Source organism: Erpetoichthys calabaricus, chromosome 5, assembly GCF_900747795.2.
Source record: "Erpetoichthys calabaricus chromosome 5, fErpCal1.3, whole genome shotgun sequence".
Lineage (NCBI taxonomy): Eukaryota > Metazoa > Chordata > Cladistia > Polypteriformes > Polypteridae > Erpetoichthys > Erpetoichthys calabaricus.
In genome coordinates, this window is record NC_041398.2 from 178,242,616 (window position 1) to 178,265,180 (window position 22,565).

Sequence of the window (22,565 nt, forward strand, 5' to 3'; positions counted from 1 at the left end):
GGGTTATAAAAGGCATGGATATCACAAACACTAGACTATTGGGTCTCAGGTTCAGTCCTGGTACCTAGTCCTATAGCCAGAGATTTATATTCTAACTAATTCACAAATAAATTAGTTACTGTTATGTCCCTCTGATTTGATTGTTTAATTAGCTGACGCTTTGTCTTATTTTACATTCAGAAAAGTGCTCTAATATGATGTTTACATTAATAAGAAATTCAGATTTTTTTTCCATACCTTTAAAAGCACCACTTTCTTTTACAGTTTTCGTTTTACTTCACCCTTTGTGAAGTTTTAGCTTTAAAATGTATTGTCACACATGCATCACTAGATCATCCTCTGGGCTCCTGTGAGGTATGTACTACCACCCTAGGACAAAAGAGGGCGCTGGCGCTAACCTTATCCTCTTCTATTCCATCCACAGTGCTGAAAAGACCCCAGTGAGGGCATTTGAGGGCAGTGAACTTAGTACATGTGACAATACTGACCCTATACGTACAGTACATATTAAATCACAAAAGTAATGTGTCTATTACATTTGGTATGATTCACATATTATTTGTTTCATCTAACTTTTTCAATTATCACATTTTTTCATATAAAACTTATGTCTTTCAACATTTTTAGTTTTACTTTATTTTAATTTCCTCATTCATTATAAATAAGGAACATATTAGGCATGAGTATTTTATCATATTAAATACACATATATACACTGAACCATCTCTTCTCACATCTCTTCTTATAAGCTATTAGTTCCATTATATTTATTAAAAATTATGTGCATCTCTAGTTCAAATTCAAGTAGGGGCATTCTCAGATCCTATAGATACTTGAAAATAATTAAGTTAATTGGCTAGGAAAAAATTGGAATTGAGCAGTAGATATGGAATCAGTTATAATTATTCTACAGTGTGCAATATATCATGGGAAACATTCATTTAAAACCTCTGCTGTCATAATCAGTATAAAGTGACAATTGTTGCATCTAAAAATCATTCTCTATCCCTAATGTGAACACTCATAAAATTATAATGGTTGTAGAATTTAACTGTGTTTAAATCCAGACCTGGATAGATCCTCAGCTACAGCGGCGATATCATCTAATGCTGCAAAAATAATTACAGTTTGTAATGGACTTATCAGACCCATGGAGGTTTTTAAATCTTAACCTAAGAACATATTCCTTTTTCTTACCAGTACATCATTGCTACTCATGAATTATTTTATTTTCAAATAGACAATAATTTTTTGCCCACTATCAAATCTTGTACGTGCGATGCTATTGTAATCTCTGACCATGCCCCTCTGATCTTGGAGCTTAAATTACTGCGTCCTACACACTCATCTCGTAACTGGCGTCTTAACCCCATGTCATTATCTAAAGAGAACTGTATAGAATTCATATCCAAGCAAACTGATTATTTTCTTGAGAGAAATGCATCCTTAGAGGTCTCAGCAGGTACACTCTAGGAAACTCTGAAGGCATTTTTAAGATGACAGATTATTTCATATCTTTCTAACAAAAATACATAGGAAACCAAGAAACCGTTTGAGCTAATCAGTGAAATTACCAGAATAGATCTAGAATACAGCAGATCTCCAAATGAGGCACATTATAGGTAAAGACAGGTTTTGCAATCACAATTTAACTTCTTGACTACTAAAGAAATGGAACAGCTTATCATTCAATTGCAACCTCATTATTATGAACACAGCGAGAAGGCCAACAAATCCACAAGCACTAAGTCCGTAATGCAATAACAACAATTAACAACACAGACGGATTGATGGGGGGGTGGGTGTAATTGGTGGGGCCTTTGATGGCATCACTTCCGGTCCAGACGGTGGCACTTTTCAGTTTCCGGCCCCTTCGATGATGTCACTTCCGGTACAGCCAACACCATTTCCAGTTTCGCCCCCCCCTTGATGATGTCACTTCCTATACGGGCCTTTAAAACCGTCATCTTACTAACAATGGACTCAGTCTGGTGAATATCTCTGTTACTTTAAAAGCCTTTTGCAGCCAGGGATATTATACGGATGGCTGCCCCAAACCTTTTTATGATGTCTGGACTCAATTATTACCACAATGTATAAATATTTATCAGAATCACTTCAGTATTAAATAAATTGCCCATCATCATGACATATCATCCTTCAGGATCACATATTACGTCTGACGCTACAAATGGGATAGTTCTGTGTATTAAAATTCCCACACCCCAACTTTTCTTTCTATAGCTGGAGTGAAAAATTTGCCAATCCAATCCCTTTGCAACCAAGACCAATCATAGAAAACTATACATTACTGAAAATGACTGAAACTCAGCTATCCAATGGTATTGTGTCTTTCACCGTATGTGGTGTGAGATAGGTGGCATCTTTGATAAAATCAGATTCACTCAGCTGTCAAATTATGTTCACCACAACATATACTTGTGCAACTCGCACATTTTACTAATTAGAGAGAGCAGATAACAGGGAATCTTATCTCTTTATTATAAAAGAAAATCTTGAGACAAGAATATTGCCAAGAGATTTTTCAAGTCCCACCCTCCTCTCAAACATTTTCAACCACGCCCATGGTCCTCTCACCTCTCACTCATGTAAATGGTTTTGTCAAACACAGTTCCTGCGCTCTCAGCTCTTATAAATTTTTATGTTTTCCTCACTTTAAGCTCCCAATAAAAGAAGACTTATTATGTCCAAATCTTATTGAAGAATTTCATCTTGAAGGGTTATCAACAGAAGAAATGAGTACACAGGCAATCCTAGCACCGAGAAACAAAGTCAAATGAATTAAAGGGAAAATTGTCGATCGGTTACACTGCAATGGCATGTAAAATTTTAATGGGTGGCAAGAAAGGTAATGTAGTACATCTTCCACGGATAACATTAGACAACAAAGGAGACCTTGATATGCCAGTCGTAGTAAAACGTTTACAGTTTGCCATTACAATAGCTTTCGCTATGACAATTAACAAATCACAGGGACAAACATTCGAAAAAGTCGGTTTATTTATTAGAGAAAAAGAAATGATATTCACTTACGAGCAGTTATACGTTGTGTTGTCACGATGTAAGTCCAAACACAGAATCAAAATTCAATGCAATATTGACGAAAAGTTAATTCAAAAAATAGTTTTTATTTAAGTTTTACAGTAAAAGTGTAAATTTAAAAAGTATTTGCGTGTTAATTTCAATGCCAAACAGAACAAAAACGTATAACACAATGAATACCTCTAATGCAACATGCAACATAATTTTCTTTCAATTTATTACGTTTTACTATTTTTTACTATGGTTAATTACTTGCTGTAATGTAAAATAATTCTGTTATGTATATGTAACAATTCCCATGAAAATAACAATCTGTTTAAATTGTACATCTGCTTCCCCATACGCAAGCGGCAGATCCGTGAAGTGGCTAGCGTGTAGCGCCCGCCCAAGGGTTGGCGAGTGTAGCAAGCAGGGGGCAGAGCCCCCTAGTGATTTATTAAAAAGAGATATGGGTATGTAAAGATAGCATTTTTGCTTTTGATTGAGTTGTGGATTTATTGAAAAGTATACAAACCACTTTGACATATAGACATAAGTGGCTACTACTGTATAATTCTAAAGTAAACATTCCATACAAAGAACTACTTTAGATGGGGCTCTTTATATGTATTGTACTCTTTGTCAAGTGGCAGTTTAATTCTGTGGGTTTTTATTGATTGTTTTTAGTTGTAGGGTATTGTACCGCATTAGCCATTATGGATGCAAGTCAAGCAAAATGACACCTTTTATTGGCAAACTAAAAAGATTTGGAGGAAGCTCATGCCCCTTCTTCAGGCAAGATGTAATAAATGTTTTCAAAGCATACAGAATGTTACCCATATTTGTCTGACTGAGTTGTGTTCTGTTATAATGTTTTATTTAAAATAAAATAGACATAAAATAGACAAAAAGCAAAGTGGACACACATGCAATATTCTTTCACCATGCTCAAAAACGTGAATTATACAGAATATAATTTCTGAATATAGTAATGCCACTTACTGCCACAGCCTATGTTTAAATCTGAGGTCACATGGCACTTATGCACAGAATTCTGGTTTATAACAACATGTGTACTTGAGTTTGAGTAGCAGTGCCCCATGCTGTATTAAAACTATTAAAAGCTGTGCTTTTATGTTTCCTATTCTTTAATATATAAGGTCATTAAAAATGGATCCACTAAATGCTGTAAATAATCAGGGAAGCATTAGCCAAACTGGGTAAGCCGGATAATGGCACTTTAAATGGATTGTTGATGTTAACCACCAAAGCATTAGTAAGGTTTTTAATTTTTTGGAAGCAGATATACCCTAATAATATTTAGGAGCAGACAGATGTAGATATTTTACTTCTATTGCAAATATCAGGGTATTATGTGCCTAAATGCTTTTTAAGAGCTATGGTGTAGATTGCCTCAGTAAATTTCAAGTCTGATCGTTTCCCCAAATGCAGGTGTGAATCTAAGCTGCATGGGATATGCAGTGATTACTCATACAACTCTAATTATATCTACATCATGAAAAATTCATACACTCACAAACTAAAGGATATAAAATATCTACAGTATGTGAGTAGCACAAAATGCACAGAATCAAAGGGAATAGCTTCTCTGTACTCCAATTAAATTTTGTAATTCCCACAACTATGTGGAGGAGTTGTTACACCTGTATCATCTTAGTTCCAGAGATCTGGGCTTGACCTACGGCCAAAACACTTTCAGTTTGGAGTATGCATAACTTCTATCCAGTAGCTACCAGTTCTTCCCAATATATGGAAGTACACAGTTGGGTTAACAAAAAACTGTTATAGCACACTACCAGAACGAAGACCTTTACTTTTTATCTTGTGATGCTCCTCTGAAAATGATACTGTGAACACTGAAATCCTCTAAAGCTTTCCAGAAAGGCTTTGTGAACTCTGTACTGGTGATGCTGTGCAGAGATCAGCAAATTACAAGTACAGGCAATATAAGACAGTTGACAGTTACTTTGGTGGTTTGGCATACAGTATTTATATCTATCTATTATAAAAAGAAGTCCTGTCCCCTGTCCTGATAGTCTACAATATGTGATCTTTCTCGGAAGATAATTTAAAGACCCGCGAGACGAAAGAGACCTGCCATGGTGTGTCTCACGGGAACATAGAACGAGAGTCTTGCAAGACACACCCTACTTACAAGCAATATCAAAAAAAACAAATCAGTAGTGTAAAGGCAGTCATGCAGCACACACAGCTCCAGGGCTCTCAATGCATATAAAGTGTATAAGGTCAATACGGTAGAAATGAAATGAATAGGGTAGAAATGAAACGTCGATGATTAAACGAAGAATAAAGAAAAGCGCAAAAGAGACTCAAATGCGTTGGACAGAAAAAAGAGCAAAAAAGAATAATCGAGGTGCAAATTCAGAAAATAAGGAAAGTAATTATCAGCCCGGAACAAGTTGAATTGAAAAAAAAGCACGTCCAATCCAGCTCATAATTAAATGACAGTGAGTAAAAGACAAAGTAGAACTTCATAGAGATGTTTACAAACGTTGGCGCTAAACACATGCAGAGCAGGTTAGAGATTATGAAACCAGGGAAATTAGAAAGGCTCAAAAAAAAAACAAAAAAAAAAACCTTGGCGCTATACACATGTGGAGAAAGTTAAAGGATATGAACGTAGGAAAAATTAGAAAATATAAAAAAGTAAAGATCACAGTAGCGCAAACAAACAAACTGCCTCATTTAACTATGCACCAGTCTAACTTTGGTTTTGCATAATAATTACTACACTATTGCACCTTAACACTTAATTCTACTTTATTCACATAATGTTACTTATTTATTATGTTCTACTATACTGTTATCTTTCGATCTATGACTTTTTGTTAATCTAACTTTGCACAGTTTTTGATAAGCGGATCAGGATGCATTTCACTGTGTGTTGTCCTGTATAACTATGCATGTGACAAATAAAGAATCTTGAGAATTTCAAAAATGGAGTTTACCACACATGCATTTATTGGTTACTTTGTTAATGTATATATATTTATCTGTTTGCTTATTTAAAAACCTAAATTTACCCCAGGAGTCAAAAACGTTCTGTCTAGCCCTTGTACAAAAACCTAGACAAAAGCTGGGGTATCACCTTGGTAAACCCATGTACTTTTGGAACTGTGAGAGGAAAATAGCGCGACTTTACAGACAGGAGTCCAATGCAGAACTCTGCTTACTTTGTTACTTTGTAAAAAAAAATTATTAACTGCTGATGATGTAGATCGTTTTGTCTATGCTGAAATTCCAAACAGAGAAACCTATCCTGGCCTCATTAAAAAGATTCAGCATATTGGGACTCGCAAGATTACAAATATTGTTTTTATAGAAGTTCTGAAATAAAAGTGAAACTATAAAAAGTGTGTATCCGGAAAACCAAATACAGGGGTTGGCGAGCGAAGCAAGCAGGGGGCGAAGCCCCCTAGTACTGTATTATAAAAGGAGTCTGCAAACTGAAACAGTGTTTCTCTAGTGCAAGGGACAGGTTGTAGGATGTCTGGGTTGCACTAATATTGGCAGTGCTTTCAGTGCTGGTGAAACTGGGCTGAGAGGGCACAATGTCCCAATATTATGTATGGAACCCTACAGCATGTGCCTCCTTAGGGTACTTATATGTGTCTGGGACAGAAGAGGTACAATGGGCAGTGTGCCCTAAAATCCACTACGCAATTAAGTAGTGGCAGGAACACCTGTTATCTAATACAGTATGTATCTCTCTGCTCCCCAGTATTATGGACAAATGTCAGGACAGTTTTGCCTAGCCCTATATTGAATTCAGTTATGCAGAGATAAAGAAAATTCTGTCAGGTCGCCCTCAAGATCTCTCTTGTTCTTGTCTTGATCCTAGAAAGAGGCTGTTCCACATATGTGCAACAAAGGTTCACCTTCAGAGCTCATCCAAGGTATTCAACATGCTTCTGGGACAAGAGGAGACGCTGCAACTAATTATATCCTCTCCCTTACCCTCCACAGTGATGAGAGGACACCATGTGAGGGCAACTGACTCCACCCCTTCCTCATAATTTCCGAGCCAGCCACAAAGGGCATCTTATGCTGACCAAGCAGCCTATGAGAAAGAGCTCCTTAGACAGAGATAGAGATAGATAGATACTTTATTAATCCCCGAAGGGAAATTCACAATAGACAGACAAACAGTCAAGGAACTGAGTTGCTCTTATAGCCCCAGAGAGGCGACCTAGTGTTTTGTGTTTCCAAACCACAAAACTGAGTGCTCTTTTTTGTTTATATTTGTTGATCAACAACTTTGAAGTAAATGGGGAAGGATGAGTTGAAACCCCATTTATTCTGTGGAATTGTCATTCCTTGCACCTAAAAGACTCTTCTGATTACACGCCAGCTGAATCTAGATTCATGTGGAAAGTGAACAAGAGTTCAGCTAGCAGGACAATGAGTATTGTATGAAGGAAGAAAGGATGAAGGAGTAGTGAGGTGACAAAGAAAAGTTTTTATTTTGACTTGTCCCCCTGTTTTTGTACATTTTGCTTTCAAAAGCCCTGTACGCTTCTGCGCTGTTTCCTTTATCCACTCTTTTTCTTTGGTTTCTTTGGTGTTCTGTGAGTTTGGGGATTGTGAGAGCACCTCCTCAAGGGACTACATATTTGACAAATGTGTAAAGTAGAGAAAAAACACTTTCATCTGCCAATGCATTTAGAGTATATCAAGAATGTTTTCACACATCTAGAGTCTAGAGTCTACAATATGTTTGTAATATAATATACATGCTCTTATATCACGTAGTGTGACTCTGACACCCTATGTGTTATAACCTAATCTGGAGTGCTAATAAGAAATGGGCTTTTCTACAGATTCTGCCCAGAGCACCTTTAAACATAGCACTTATAACAACTGTCAGATACATGTAAGGAAGAGAAAAACTGTCTCTCTATCACACTTGAAATGTCATCTTGACTTTGGTTGGTTTATTGTTTGGACCTGATATGGTTCTTACTCCCTGGGACCTTAGAATCGCATATAACGGCCATATAACGCACTCCAAGTGATATTCTGTCATTCCTTCTATTTTAACCTTGGAAGCCTCAGTTTAATGTGGCTCACATTGAAATTGAAGCAGTCTTATATTTTAAGTCAGCCTTTTATGCATACTTTAAACACTTTCCTTTCTAATCTAGCCTTTTCTAAATTACATGTATCCATATTTGTTGACAATTTGTTTTTGAATAACATATATTTATATAATATACTCAACCCCACATCTACGTTTCACCTGCTACAATATTTTTTTCATGATCACTTATACACAGCCTTCATGGCACACTGGTTTGTGCTGCTACTAGATAGATCCAGGGTCCTAGATTCAAATCTTGTTGCAGTCACTGTTCATATAGAAATGCATGCTTGCCCTTCTTCTACAAAGGTTTTCCTCTTTTGTTACCAAGAAAGTTGAGGTTAGGTGAATTTAAATTGTCTCACTGTATGGGTAAGCACAAGCATGTTCCCCAGCCTTGTACCCAGTTCTTCTAAGACAGGTTCTGCTCTTGTGAACCTTGATTGGATTAAATTGGTCTGAGTATATTATGTTATATACACCCTCACACAAATGTAACCTGTGGTGATAGTATTTTTTCCACTTGAGCTAATACCCCTTAAATCTGAACCCTTCTGTCCTTTACCAAGACTTACACCATATACCTAACTTCTTGATTGTCTAGTGTTACCTGAAAAGCACTTAGTACAGACAGAACTACTGAAATTTCCAGCTTGTCAATTCATCCCATAAGCATTTTGTCTGACACCTTAAACTTGCTTATTGAACTGGCAAGCCTACAACCTCTTTGTCTTAAATACACCTTTATTTTAGTATACGTTTCAAAGCAGAGTTAACCTCAGCTCTTTCAGGAACTTACTACTGGTACACGTAAGGTAGTCTTAATCATGTACAATGGGAAAGCAGTCTGCTATTCAACATACAACATCCCTGGGCAAACTGAAATAAATAAAAATATGACATAACACACCTTAGTTTGAATCCATATTAGGTTGTGGGCATGTGATAGTTCCCTCAGAGCACTAGTGACCTATCCATAGCTTGTTCTCATCTTGATCACAATAAGACCAAAACAGACAGACATGCTGCCACAGATAAGCAATTTAGAAAATGGATGGTTTCATTAAAGCTGTGAAACTGGCTAGCATTAAAATCTTTGTTAACATAAAAACATCTGTAGAAACTGCAAGTATCAGTGAAACAACTGCAACTGAAACCTCTCATATCCAGGCCACAACCTTGTTGAACTTCTCTAATCTGCCAGGCATTATAGACTAAAATATGCCAAACCATGAAGATAAAAGAGCAGTTTGTTTCCACAGACCATCAAAATTTTAAATGATTAATACATAATAGATAAGATTTAAGAATACATTTTAATTTTATTTTATGTAGATTTGTTCATGGAAATATAAAAAACTAACTCACAATTCACTGTAACTTTTAGACCATTGCCTGTAATGCAGGAGTATCTTATGTAAGCAAAGAAGCGTCCACTTTTGTTAGACATCCTAAATCCTATTAATTTTTTTCTGACTTTTCTGTGGGTCATGAAAAAAGTCCTTACAAACACAGTCTTTATAAAATAAGAGCTATAGTTATTCATTTATTTTATGTACCACTTCATTATGCAACAACATTTTATTAGACAATATATTGTGCTGAAGCAGCATAAAATGTAGCAGGGCATAGTGAAAGCAAAATAAATGAGAAACCATTTCAATGAAAAATTTGCTTCTGTTAAAGTAAGTATAAAAATGCAATAAACCTTCTTTAGTAATTTTGGCCTAATTTTTAATAATAAACTATTAATTAAAGCAATAAACAAAGAATCCAAAAATGTATAACAAAATCCAGGCAAAAATGGCACAGGACTTTATTGTAATTTAATTCAACCTCTGCTTTGTGTAGTTTCCCTCAAGGTGCATCCCGCTAATCTTATTGCATTTTTTCCAAGTTGTTGGCATGATCTTGGCTTAATTTGGAAATATTTACTTGGAAATTGTGTTGTTTGCTTAAGAAGGCTACCAAGAGAAAGCTGAAGTGCAGACAACAATTCCCCAGCGTCACATGTTTGCATAATACAGTTCAAAATGCAAATAAAGAGACTAATTTGTTTTTTTTTCTGCCTTTATCTATAATTTCTAAACAAGGAAAAGTGCTCCTGCTGCACCCAACAACACAAAATGATGCCAAGAAGGTCAGACAAAAATTGTGTTTTGTTAAAGCCACATGAATAGAAAGGAAGGATAAACAAAGAAAGATCACAAAGCAACAGCTTAACAGCAAAACACAATAAATGTACAGTCTTGCTAGGACTAACTACATAGCAGCTGGACGTTTTTCTGTCAAATACGATGGTTCATCCACTTGTACACCATATACAGTAAGCAGTACAAAGCAAAATTCTCACTCACTCTTTTTCTCTCTGTCTTTGCCACTGACCTCCAGCCTCTCTTCCTTTTCAAGTAAAGTGTTTGGTCCAGCTCACCTACAGACTGCACATGTTTTATGCTTCTGGCTGTGAGGCAGCGTCAAAATCATTTCCTAGGCACTTTTCCGTCCAAAGGTCTAATTACTCTAGCAGTGCATATCTTACTGCATTCCCATATTTGTTTACATGCCCACTCCTCATGTGGGTTGTCCTCTTGTTCTTATGGCTCTGATCGGAACTATTCCTGTCTTACGCTAACATTTCCTGCCAGGCAACCCCTTGTCTACCAGGCTGCCCAGCACAACTTTCAGAGTCATATGTATTAACATTAGCTTCTGCTAAGGCTACATTGGTATGTTTTCTGTGTTTCCCAGCTTTATTTTCTGACGTTTAATAATTTGTATATGTATCTGAACTTTTTAATCTTTCTGCTACATTTAATGTCGTTTTGTTAGTTACTGGGGAAACTGCTGTTTCCAGGTTAAAATAACACGAGTTAAATAATTGTTATCTAATTTAAGGATGAGAGGTGCCATTTCCGTACATTTGTTATTTGTTATTAACTATTCACTTCCACCTCAAAAAATAATAAATAATACTAAGATTCCAGATTTCTAACTTTGAGTTTTGGTTTGTTCTTTTCGTGAAAGTTCATCCAATCAGGCTGATTTCAGCTTGTTTAACATATCCTAGTTTATCAATGCCACCTCTCCCACTCGGTAGTTTAATCAAAGAACACTGTTTATTTATGGATAAACCTTGCTTCTCCAAAATTATGTATATTTTTATTTATGGATAAAACTTTGCTGCTCCAAAATAATGTATACTTATTTTTATATAATAAGCAAATGCATCTAAATGAAATTTACTGAATAATTTTAAAATGTTTTCTTTTTCTTTCTGCATACAAAAATGAATAATTGATTCACTTGCAGAGGTCTGTAGGGTTACTATTTGTTAATAGCTTTAATTCTGATAATTTGGAAACATTTTAAATCATATTCAAAGGTCACTTCTTTTTTTGGAACAGTATGGGACTACATTTCACAAGACAAATGTCAAACTAAATCATATTGGAGTAAATTACAAGTAACTATCCATCCATCCATCCATCCATTATCCAACCCGCTATATCCTAACTACAGGGTCACAGGGGTCTGCTGGAGCCAATCCCAGCCAACACAGGGCGCAAGGCAAGAAACAAACCACGGGCAGGGTGCCATCCCACCGCAGCACAAGTAACTATTGTAGGATTACTGTTTAACACATGATTTATTATATTTGAAAATGGTTCTAAACTGCTACATAAATTTGTCCATTTTAGTCTGTTTGAAATAGGATTCATTTTTTGTAAAATATAAAAACAACACAAATTGATCATAATATTGCAGAAGCATGATAGTTGAACAATTGATGAGGCCTGTTCCAAAGCAATTTTATCTAAACCATTTCATTCTTCAACTACTGTATGCTTACAAGGTCATAAATGAATTCTCCTGTTGCCATTTTTCTATCTGTAACCTTATAAACATTTTGTGTGTTGATATAATTAAGGTAGGTATTTAAATTGTCATGGATTTGAAGGACGTTTTTCAGTTCAAAGTTATTTCTACACAAACATGGTACTGTATATATACATTTGACATGTGATGTTGTTTCCAAAGTCTTGTGTTTTCTATAAATTAAAAAAAAATGTCTTATCCGCACATCTTTGAGTTTTGATAGAAGGAAACATGCCCTCCATGTTTCCAAACAATGCTTGTGACAACAAAAGGGTTCTGGAAATATTCATTTTGTCGCATAATCCTGATACTATTTTTCCCATGGTAAGAATAAGTTTTCCATTCGCTTGTGTGAGTTTGCACATACATAAGGAGGTACAGTAATCCCTCCTCGATCGCGGGGGTTGCGTTCCAGAACCCCCCCGCGAAAGGTGAAAATCCGCGAAGTAGAAACCTTATGTTTATATGGTTATTTTTATATTGTCATGCTTGGGTCACAGATTTGCACAGAAACACAGGAGGTTGTAGAGAGACAGGAACTTTATTCAAACACTCCAAACAAACATTTGTCTCTTTTTCAAAAGTTTAAACTGTGCTCCATAACAAGACAGAGATGACAGTTCCGTCTCTCAATTAAAAGAATGCAAACATATCTTCCTCTTCAAAGGAGTGCGCGTCAGAAGCAGAGAATGTCAGAGAGAGAGAGAGAAAAAAGCAAACAATCAGGGCTTTCAAGTATGCGAAGCACCGCCAGACAAATCAGCTGCTAGGAAGGGAGCAATGTAAAGGTAGTCTTTCAGCATTTTTTAGAGGAGCGTTCGTATCGTCTAGTGGTGCGAACAGCCCCCCTGCTCACACCCCCTCCGTCAGGAGCAGAGAATGTCAGAGAGAGTGAGAGAGACAGAGAAAAACAAACAATTAAAAATCAATACGTGCCCTTTCAAGCTTTTAAGTATGCGAAGCACCGTGCGGGAAACATGTTGCTTGACAAACCAGCTGCAAGAAAGGGAGCAACCTGAAGATAATCTTTCAGCATTTTTAGATGAGCGTCCGTATCGTCTAGGGGTGCGAACAGCACCCCTGCTCACACCCCCTCCGTCAGGAGCAGAGAATGTCAGAGCAAGAGAGAGAGAGAGAGAAAGGCAAACAATCAAAAATCAATACGTGCTGTTTGATCTTTTAAGTATGCGAAGCACCATGCGGGAAGCATATCGCTTGACAAAGCAGCCACATTTAAGCCCAGCAAGGAAGAGAGCAATGAAGGTAATCTTTCAGTGTTTTTTGAGGAGTGGCCATATCTTCTAGGGGTGTGAACAGCCCCCGTGCTCACAATATATTTGAGGAGTTTTATTTAATAGGTAATACACGCTCTGGTTGGGTAGCTTCTCAGCCATCTGCCAATAGCGTCCCTTGTATGAAATCAACTGGGCAAACCAACTGAGGAAGCATGTACCAGAAATTAAAAGACCCATTGTCCGCAGAAATACGCGAACCAGCAAAAAATCCGCAATATGTATTTAAATATGCTTACATATAAAATCCGCGATAGAGTGAAGCCGCGAAAGTCGAAGCACGATATAGCGAGGGATTACTGTATATCAAAACAAAACCAGCCATATGGCATGTTTACTGTGGTTGGAAAGAACCACCCCTCTGGAGGAGTGAAAGGTTTGCAGAATATAACCAGTGCTAAGGTTGCATGCACAGCTGGTTTTCTTTTAAAATGGCTGAATCTCTTACTATTGGGTGTTTTTTTTGTTCAAAAATTACATGTATAAGCTATTCCATAATGTGTGTAATCGCAGGATGCGGATCAATACTCGACAACTACTATCTTAGTTTCAAAAAATAACATATCTGGTTAAGTTTTAAGGCTTTTGTTTGCCAGCTATACCTGTGTCACGTTAATTGCAATGTAAAAGGACAGTGTGGGTAAGATATTTTTTAAAAATGACAGAAATTGCTGGAATTTGGAACACACTTTCGCATGTCATATGTATATTACTGTACCATATTTGTGAAGAAATAACTTTAAATTGAAATTTACCAAAATTATCCTTTAAAATTGTTATTTTGTTATATAATCCCTGAATTATCTACAGGAATCTCAGATATCTACACATTTGTTTACTCATGTTATACACCTGCTTAATCCAACGCCTTCTTACATAAAACAGGAGCAGATCCCAGCCTCATCAATAGTAGTAGTATTTAACTACTTCAAAACATAATTATGTACTAATTTGTTAACTTAGCATTTGCCATTTATTGCTCTCTATGACCAAAACAAAATAAGCACATTTGAACATTGACAGCTGTATACTGCCCTTACAGTTTTAGGGCCTTGAGTAAAATTCCCAGCTCAGTGACTGTTTGTGTAGAGTTTACATGTTCTGATTGTGCCGGTGTTGTCTTTTTTCACATATTGTACGTGGTAACTGGAATTAACTGGTGGATCACATTATATATGGGAATGTGTTTTTAAACAAGCTGCTTACTTTAATTTTTGGATATCAGTTAATGAGTCTCTTCTAAATTGTTCAGATTCCACTTATTTTGTATTTGTGTTTTGAAGTACTGTATGACCCTTGTTAAGAGCTCCATTCTCACAACTTTAACTCTATTTGCCTATAATGGATTTAATAATCGTTTCTCTAGACTTGGACCTTTTGCTCATTTATTTTTTACACTTTCTCTTTGTTTTAGTTTCATTCAGAGAATGAAAAATCATGGGACATAAAACCTACATAAACATTGCAACCCACCATCTCATCCTCTAAAGTAATGCCTCATATTCTGCAAACCAATCTCAAACAAAGTTTAGCTCCAACAAGCATGAAAGAGACTTTACCTTGTTCTCTAACCTGTTCTTTGAATGCTGCTGTAACAGTCTACTGTCACATTTAGACAGGGCAAATCCCTTAGAAGCAGGACTGAAAACTCAGAATGTCACAGAGCCTGATCTTCTGTCTACTCATGACGGAACTGTAAGTGTATTTATAAGAAAGATACTATAGGAGAGAGACAGGAAATGAAAGGGATTCAGCAATGAGGCTAGAGGACTGAACCTGTCAGTTATCCCCAGGGGAAAATAAAGGGGGCTTAGAGAAGAGGGATATCAGTTTGCCTTACTTATCTGAAGGAACCAGAACTCTGCCTGAGGTTACTACAAGAGCCCACATGGGAACAAATTCTGCCTTTCAGTTAAACTACCAAAAACAAAACAATACTAATAAGTTACTTTTTATATGTTTATATTGTTTATTAATGTTCAACATGCCACTGAAACTAGACCTATTTTCATTAGGATACAGGGAAAGCGGGAACCATCTATGCACTGAGAACCTTTTTCAAATAACCATACTAAAAGGAAAAGGAAAAAAAACATGTTAAGGAGCATTCAATTTATATTTTTTCTCATTAGTAACTTATAAAAATATGAGAAGATATACAGCACTATCACAGAAAAAGTTCATTCACCTTTATAAACTTTTCTTTCATCTTCCCTTAACTTAACATCATTTGCATATACTAGCTTTTCTAGTCAGTTGACAGGATGAAAGAGAAAAGCTTGAATGCCACCTATTACAGTGGTGTGAAAAACTATTTGCCCCCTTCCTGATTTCTTATTCTTTTGCATGTTTGTCACACAAAATGTTTCTGATCATCAAACACATTTAACCATTAGTCAAATATAACACAAGTAAACACAAAATGCAGTTTTTAAATGATGGTGTTTATTATTTAGTGAGAAAAAAAATCCAAACCTACATGGCCCTGTGTGAAAAAGTAATTGCCCCCTTGTTAAAAAATAACCTAACTGTGCTGTATCACACCTGAGTTCAATTTCCGTAGCCACCCCCAGGCCTGATTACTGCCACACCTGTTTCAATCAAGAAATCACTTAAATAGGAGCTGCCTGACACAGAGAAGTAGACCAAAAGCACCTCAAAAGCTAGACATCATGCCAAGATCCAAAGAAATTCAGGAACAAATGAGAACAGAAGTAATTGAGATCTATCAGTCTGGTAAAGGTTATAAAGCCATTTCTAAAGCTTTGGGACTCCAGCGAACCACAGTGAGAGCCATTATCCACAAATGGCAAAAACATGGAACAGTGGTGAACCTTCCCAGGAGTGGCCGGCCGACCAAAATTACCCCAAGAGCGCAGAGACGACTCATCCGAGCGGTCACAAAACACCCCAGGACAACGTCTAAAGAACTGCAGGCCTCACTTGCCTCAATTAAGGTCAGTGTTCACGACTCCACCATAAGAAAGAGACTGGGCAAAAACGGCCTGCATGGCAGATTTCCAAGACGCAAACCACTGTTAAGCAAAAAGAACATTAGGGCTCGTCTCAATTTTGCTAAGAAACATCTCAATGATTGCCAAAACTTTTGGGAAAATACCTTGTGGACTGATGAGTCAAAAGTTGAACTTTTTGGAAGGCAAATGTCCCGTTACATCTGGCGTAAAAGGAACACAGCATTTCAGAAAAAGAACATCATACCAACAGTAAAATATGGTGGTGGTAGTGTGATGGTCTGGGGTTGTTTTGCTGCTTCAGGACCTGGAAGGCTTGCTGTGATAGATGGAACCATGAATTCTACTGTCTACCAAAAAATCCTGAAGGAGAATGTCCGGCCATCTGTTCGTCAACTCAAGCTGAAGCGATCTTGGGTGCTGCAACAGGACAATGACCCAAAACACACCAGCAAATCCACCTCTGAATGGCTGAAGAAAAACAAAATGAAGACTTTGGAGTGGCCTAGTCAAAGTCCTGACCTGAATCCAATTGAGATGCTATGGCATGACCTTAAAAAGGCGGTTCATGCTAGAAAAACCCTCAAATAAAGCTGAATTACAACAATTTTGCAAAGATGAGTGGGCCAAAATTCCTCCAGAGCGCTGTAAAAGACTCATTGCAAGTTATCGCAAACGCTTGATTGCAGTTATTGCTGCTAAGGGTGGCCCAACCAGTTATTAGGTTCAGGGGGCAATTACTTTTTCACACAGGGCCATGTAGGTTTGGATTTTTTTTTCTCCCTAAATAATAAAAACCACCATTTACAAACTGCATTTTGTGTTTACTTGTGTTATATTTGACTAATGGTTAAATGTGTTTGATGATCAGAAACATTTTGTGTGACAAACATGCAAAAGAATAAGAAATCAGGAAGGGGGCAAATAGTTTTTCACACCACTGTATATGGTTGTACTTGTTTATTTTATACAGTATTATTATCAATATCTCCCCGTGTCTGCGTGGGTTTCCTCCGGGCGCTCCGGTTTCCTCCCACGGTCCAAAGACATGCAGGTTAGGTGGATTGGTGATTCTAAATTGGCCCTAGTGTGTGCTGGGTGTGTGGGTGTGTTTGTGTGTGTCCTGTGGTGGGTTGGCACCCTGCCCAGGATTGGTTCCCTGCCTTGTGCCCTGTGTTGGCTGGGATTGGCTCCAGCAGACCCCCGTGACCCTGTGTTCAGATTCAGCGGGTTGGAAAATGGATGGATGGATGGATTATTATCAATATCTGCATTTATTCAGTACAAACAGCTCAGCTCAGTCCCATCTGAAGCACAAAACACACAACATACCTGAGGAATTTGAATGTGATGGAGAAGAGTCTGAAAAAGCCATGCCATTGACAATCTAAGGAGATTTTTCAGAACAGATAAACGCTTAAATAAAAAACAAAATTTTATATAACGGTCAGACAAACATACACTTGGGGCAGTACAAAAGTCCTAAGATCTTGTGTATGTAGTCAGCTGTCTGAGAGAGCCTAAGGGTTGAGATTCAGCTCAATTTGAAAGGAATGCATATGAAATATTACTAAGAATAAAACTAATCAATACATGGATTAGTGCACGTTATACAAAAGTGCATAAACACTAATGTGAGGGTTAAGAGATGCAGTTGGATTACAACATTCACTCATTTTCTAAACCTGCTCATCCACAACTGGGTTTTGGAAGCTGAATCCTGTCTCAGCAAGCATCAGGCAGAAGGTAGGAACAAGCCCTGGACAAGGTTCCAGCCCATCACAGGGTGAGATTAGCAAATGAAAATGTCATATTAATAAACAATTTTCAGAAGCACGTAAATCAAATAATATTCTGAATGTATTTCTTAAATATTACAGTTTGGGAAAAGATGCAAGAATTAATCCAACAATGCAGATATGAAATTCAAACTTGGTCTACTAAAAGAGAAATTTCTTACCCCCATGAAACGATTACTTCATCATCTGATTTCCAAAAAAATATAAATCAAGGTCACACAAATCTGAAGTTCCAGATTAACACTGTAATGAAAAGATGAAAAAGGAAAAGAACATGAGAATGACCAATGATCACTGAACATGGAAGACGCTTTAAAAGATCAATGTCAACCCAAAACTTAACACTTCTTATTTTGCTGCCTTAGATTAATTAAGCTCCTGATAGTTATGTTTCTTTCATAACTTTCATGCCTACCCAAAAACTCAAAAAATAATGAAAAAAAGATTAGGCAATTTTTCTCTTTCTCCTTTTGGAGCTTTTTTTCCAGTACTATGTAGTAAGCAAGGTATAGAATCTGATTATCTTTGCTTTGTTTAATGAAATCAGCATTGCAAATCAGGAGTAACCCCATCTAGTATTACCAAGTTGTGAATTGAGATCATTTTTATTTATTATTTAAACATTAACAAGGAAAGCTAAAGTATACATGTACTGTAAATGTGGCTTTTAAGTAATTATGGGTTACAAGGTGGTACAGCTACTGTTTCATAGTTACAAACACATTCATTAAATTCTGCAGTGGAGTGTAAAACCAGTAATATGTAGAATATAAGTTGATAAATATTTTGTATGTCTTTATTTGTAAGATAGACAAACCAAATGTAATATTAAATAGTGTTTCAAGAGGCATGTTTTACTTTACTTGTGAGGACAGTGGTGCTTTGGTGTTTACCTAACCAAAAACAACCCTCCCAAAGTTTTTGTGAATAATTTAAGATGAGTACTTAATGGTTGGAGGGATGGAGCATGAATCAAATTGGTTTGGCATGGGTTACTGTGTTTGTACTTACATGAGCCTATAAGCTATCCACCAGTGGAAGGCCAAAATCTGCCTAGCTGGCAGGACCAGGCTACAACTACACAAGGCAAATAGGGAATGGGTTGTACCTGAGCGCTTTTATTGGTTAATGGTCCAGGAAGGGACAAGTAGACTAATTCAGTCACTGGAATTGGACTGTGGCCTAAGTAGGCCTGGATGAACCAAGTAAGTTGTCTGCACCCATTGGTCCAGGATTTGTGATTGGAATATGTTGATCACTTTGCTCCTCTCTCTTACCATCTGGCTACAAAGAGATGACCAACTCTCTCTCTCTTGCAGTTTCTCCATGTTGAATACAAGGGTCTGTTTAATTAAACCATTCAAAGGCCATGTGGTAGCAAGGACAAACCTAGAATGAAGATAAGACGAGAGCCGCCGATGGACGCAAGACACACTTAGGCTGCAACTGCAACTGTTATATTTCAGCCTAAGTAAACTGATCAAAAAAATTAAAGGAACACTTTGAAAACACATCAGATCTCAATGGGAATATCTATACTGATATGGATTTGGTAATGTGTTAGGAATGAAAGAATGCCACATTGTTTGATGGAAATGAAAATTATCAGCCTACAGAGGGCTGAATTCAAAGACACCCCGAAAATCAATGTGAAAAAATAATGTGGCAGGCTAGTCCATTTTGCCGAAATTTCATTACAGCAATTCAAAATCGTACTCAGTAGTTGGTGTGGCCCCACGTCCATGTATTCATGCCTGACAACGTCAGAACATTCTCCTAATGAGACAACGGATGGTGTCCTGGGGTATGTCCTCCCAGATATGGACCAGAGCATTACTGAGCCCTTGGACAGTCTGAGGTGCAACCTGGAGGCATCAGATGGAACGAAACATAATGTCCCAGAGGTGTTCTATTGAATTTAGGTCAGACGAGTGTGGGGGCCAATCAATGGTATCAATTCCTTCATCCTCCAGGAACTGCCTGCATACTCTCGCCACATGAGGCTAGGCATCAGGAGGAACCCAGGACCCACTGCACCAGCATACGGTCTGACAATGGGTCCAAGGATTTCATCCTGATACCTAATGGCAGTCAAGGTGCTCTTGTCTAGCCTGTAGAGGTCTGTGTGTCCCTCCATGGATATGCCTCCCCAGACCATCACTGACCCACCACCAAACCAGCCATGCTGAACGATGTTACAGCCATAATAACGTTCTCCGCGGCTTCTCCAGAACCTTTCACAGATGAGAGCAGGTTCACCCTGAAAAGCACAGAGCTTCAGTGGTGGACCTGCCAATTCCGGTATTCTATGGCAAATGCCAATCGAACTCTACGGTGCTGGGCTGTGAGCACAGGGCCCACTAGAGGATGTCGGGCCCTTAGGCCACCCTCATGAAGTCTGTTTCTGATTGTTTGGTCAGAGACATTCACACCAGTCGCCTGTTGGAGGTCACTTTGTAGGGCTCTGGCAGTGCTCATCCTGTTCCTCCTTGCCCAAAGGAGCTGATACTGGTCCTGCTGATGGGTTAAGGACCTTCTATGGTCCTGTCTAGCTCTCCTAGAGTAACTGCTTGCCTCCTGGAATCTCCTCCATGCACTTGAGACTGTGCTGGGAGACACAGAAAACCTTCTGGCAATGGCACGTATTGATGTGCCATCCTGAAGAAGTTGGACTACCTGTGCAACCTCTGTAGGGTCCAGGTATCGCCTCATGTTACCAGTAGTGACACTGACCATAGCTAAATGCAAAACTAGTGAGAAAACAGTCAGAAAAGATTAGGAGGGAAAAATGTCAGTGGCCTCCACCTGTTTAAACCATTCCTGTTTTGGGGTTGTCTCATTGTTGCCCCTCTAGTGCACCTGTTGTTAATTTCATTAAAACCAAAGCAGCTGAAACTGATTAACAAACCCCTCTGCTACTTAACTGACCAGATCAATCTCCCAGAAGTTTCACTGACTTGATACTATACTCTGATTAAATAGTGTTCCTTTAATTTTTTGAGCAGTATATTACATTTTTATTGTTATTGTAATGGTATATTTGTCACACTCATTTTACTTGTGCTTATTATTTTCAGCATATTATCTATAATACATTAGTTAATTTAAAGTGTAACTATCTCCTGCTGGTTCTTTCATTCTGCCTAATTGCCTAAGGTTATAGATAAAGAAGGGAAGGGGGGAGGAAGTGGTATTGTACCTGACTACAGAGTGGCAAGTGTTTGGGATTTAAGATATTTTAAGGTCTACAAAATAAAGAGTATAAAGGGGAAGACAACAAAACAAACTTCTAGCCCAATCAAGTGTATGTGTGGAATTGCACATTCTCCTTGTGTCTGCATGACATTCTTTAGTATTCTGGTGTCCTCCCATGCCCTAAAAAGATTTATTCCTTATGAAAAATAAATATACTGCAATACATCACATAAATATGTGGAAATGACTTTCAATATAATGTAAATTATATTTAGTTCAAGCATTAATTTACATCTTGCTTGAAGAAGGGGCCTGAGTTGCCTGGAAAGCTTGCTTATTGTAATCTTTTTAGTTAGCCAATAAAAGATGTTATTTTGCTTGGCTTTTCTCTACATTCATAATGGCTAACACGGTACAACACCCTAGTACTATAGCATTAATTTTTTAAATTATATTTGAAGTATAACAAAATCTACATTTTCTATAATTTATTTTAGCAATATGTTTCCAGATGCACTTTAAGCATTAACAGTGCTTTTCAACCACTGCGTCACAATCCACTTTTGGGTCGCAATTACAATTAAAATGATAACCCAGCTCTTACTATCAGAAACAAAAATGTGAAAGAATTAAAAAAGATACCAATCAGAAAGGTTTACAGTATGTTGGTGTAGTGTTATTTGTACTTTATCTGTTGTCAGTTTCATTTTTTCTTTGTATGTAAGCTTGAAAAATAATCTTAAAATCCATCAAAATATCATACTGTATATGCTATGTGCACAAATGTGCAGTTCTAATGCTTGTATTATCACAAATCTGCTGTTACAGAATCACTTATGTAAAATAAAAATAGAGCCCACATTTTACCCATTATAATCTAAAAGTGATGCTTTGGCAAGCTTGCTTTCAGTTCCAAATTATAAAGCAAGTAATGTACTAATGACAAAACTCCACTTTGAATAAAATTTCTAACTTATACTAGGTCAGTTTATACATTTGGTCCAGACTCTATCAATATAAGCTACATATGTGACCTATGTTTTGAATGAAATATTTAATGCAATGTTAATGTATTTTTACATATGTCTCATTATAATACACTGAAAATTCTAAAAGATACCTTACAGTATATTATAAATAGTTTTTACAGTATTTTTAAAATATTTATATTGCATATTTAGGAAAATATAGTACAATATACAAAAATGACAATATATTTCAATATAATGAAAGACACTATAATAGAGTTAATTCTTAAAGTATAACA

General features: G+C 37.1%; 1 protein-coding gene across 5 annotated transcripts in view; it reads right to left on the reverse strand.

The window, feature by feature from the left end:
- The window catches only part of cracd (capping protein inhibiting regulator of actin dynamics), a 325,587-nt gene that overhangs the window by 137,708 nt on the left and 165,314 nt on the right, over positions 1-22,565 (reverse strand). For all 5 annotated transcript variants that reach the window (XM_051927802.1, XM_051927800.1, XM_051927801.1 and 2 more), the window contains one exon: positions 18,265-18,346. The gene's annotated coding sequence lies outside the window, so the exon portion shown is untranslated. The remainder of the gene's footprint in view (positions 1-18,264; positions 18,347-22,565) is intronic.